The sequence below is a fragment of the Bufo bufo genome, chromosome 2 (assembly GCF_905171765.1).
Source record: "Bufo bufo chromosome 2, aBufBuf1.1, whole genome shotgun sequence".
NCBI classification, from domain to species: domain Eukaryota; kingdom Metazoa; phylum Chordata; class Amphibia; order Anura; family Bufonidae; genus Bufo; species Bufo bufo.
In genome coordinates, this window is record NC_053390.1 from 113,118,798 (window position 1) to 113,121,317 (window position 2,520).

The 2,520-nt window shown below is 46.9% G+C and overlaps 1 pseudogene; it reads right to left on the bottom strand.

The window, feature by feature from the left end:
- Window positions 1-1,261, bottom strand: LOC120992449 (annotated as a pseudogene).
- Between the last annotated feature and the right edge of the window lie 1,259 nt (window positions 1,262-2,520).

A 2,520-nucleotide genomic window follows, 5' to 3' on the forward strand; every position in this document is an offset into this window, starting at 1 on the left:
TCTCTATCTCTGTGTCTCTATCTCTGTCTCTATGACTGCGTCTCCTGTTGTCTCAATCACGGTCTCAATCCCTGTCCTTTTCTCTGTCCCTGTCACAATCCCTAATCTTCTCTTCTTGATCAGGCTTCAGCTCAATACCATCAAAGCCTGTATCATCTGTTTGTAAATCTTCAGCAGTAACCTCTGCAGCTTCTTGAGAATCCCCTTCAACACGTTCTTCTTTCTTCTCCCTGTCACGGTCTCTATCTCGTTTCCGGTCCCTACTACGACTCCTACGCTTGCGGCCTCTGTCCTTTTCCTTATCCTTGTCTTTATCCTTATCCCTACTCTTTTCTCTGCTATGTTTCCTTTCATCCTTTTCACGGCTGCGGGACCTCCTCCGACATTCCCTGGAATGACTTCTACGTCTCTCACGATCTTTATCGCGGTCCCGGCTTCTGTCCCGACGGTCTCTTTCCCTTTCTCTGTTACGATCCCTCTCATCATATCTAGACATATCATCTCTGCCTGAGTGCCGTATGTTGACATCTGCTCCCCCATGTCTGGTGCCGCCAAGACCACCACCAAGCCTGCATGGGCGCCAGTCTTTCACAGTACGTCCTCTCTCAACATCAACCAAAACACGCCTTCCATAAATTTTCTTCCCATCTGCATGTTTGTACGCCGAGTGCATGTCTCATTCATGCTCATACTTGATAAAGGCATATCCACGGGGCTTTCCTGATCGTTTGTTGTAAACCATGTGAATCCGTTTGATGGGTCCATATACTTCAAACTCTCTTCGCAGTTTTGATTCTGTTGTGTCATAATTCACTCTGGCGACAAACAGTGTTTTGAAGGCATCTCCTTGCGCATTTGGATCATTGTGAGGATCCCAGACTTTCAGCTCATTCTCCACATCCTGCTGTCTTCTTTCAATCTTCTCTCTCCTCTTTCTTTCCATCTGCTCATCACGAGTCTCTGCTCTTGTTGGTGGTGGGGCATGATCTATGGGGTCCTCAAATTCTCTAATATAAGGAGCTATTCCACAGTATGGCTGGTTGTGGTGCTTTTCATGAGGTAGTTTCCTCAACGGTGGCAAATATGGAATTGAATCTCTGGGAGCAAACAACGCAAGCAAGTTCGGGGGCAATAACTGTGTCATTTTGAAGACCGAGGCGCTGTCCGCTGTACAGCCGCTACAGCTCCGCTCTCCTCAGCTTTCTCCCGCTCTCCTCTTCCGTCTGGCAGTACTGCTAGGCCGCACGGCGTGTGCATAGGCCTCAAGACCATTTGGTGCATCTTTAAGTTACCTAGCTGTCTGGAGATGTTACTCCACTTTGTATACCACCCCTATTACTGAGGGAAGATTGGGACAATGTTAGTGACTTTTTAATCAGTTGCAGTTGGCTTTATACTCCCTGCTATAGCTAGTTATTGATTTTGGCCCACAGGGAAGTTGTTTCCAATGGAGCCTTTGGCTAGCTAGACCAGTTGGAGGTAAAGGACTGTCAGGAAGTAAACTGTAATATATTGGGAGACTAATGTTGATTGGTGGTTTGGGGGATATTTAACCCCTTAAGGACCCCCACCGTACATGTACGGCACTGGTGGACGTGACATAAGGACCAGCACCGTACATGTACGGCGGGCTGATCGGGCGGGTGCAGGAGTTGCGCCCGCCTGATCAGCGGCACGGACCCGGCAGTCACTGACAGCCGTGTCCCTACTGCATAAGCTGGCACATCGGCCATGCACCAAGGTGGAGATAAAGAAAGATCAAGGGAACCCTCTGGAGCTGGTACCTGCTGGATCGAGTAGACAAAGGCACCCATAAGAGATTATATGGCAACTGACTCCGGATCAGCCCCGAAGTCACGGAGAGCCCAGAAGTCCAACCGCTATTCCTTGTTGGCCGTGGACTGATAAGTACTGAATACTCTGTTTGGAGCGTTTATATCTTTACATCTATTACGAAGTATAGGAGGGGAAAATAATAGTTTAGGCATTGCTTTTTCAGTAATCAAATGCAATGCTAGATATTTTCTTGCAGCAGTTATTTAGTTCTTTATTGCTCTGCTTAGATAATGAGGGAGGGTGGGAGGAGAACGGAAGAAGGAAAGGCTTTAATCCCAGAAAAAAGTGAAGTCCCAAGAAAGGTAGACAGGAGTAAATGAGGGGAGAGGTGCTAGATGCAAACATACCTTCCTGTATTTGTATGTCCATGTTAAGGTTCATAGTTTTATATAAATGTTCACACTTTATACTCTTTTAAACTTTCTGGGTCTAACCTCCAAATGTAGAGCCAGTCAATCAGGAGTAACCACTCCTCCACAGAGTATCACGGAGAGGTCCCCCATGCGACAGGTAGATACTTTACTTAGCCACACTATTACAGTCACATCCCATAATGCATATAGTTACATGGAATTTTAAAGGGCTACCCTCCCCGGAGAAGCGAATGATGGTACTTCGCCATTTACAGAGCCTGAAGGCAAATATTGCATTATTGCAAGAAACACACCTGGGAGAGGGAGAATG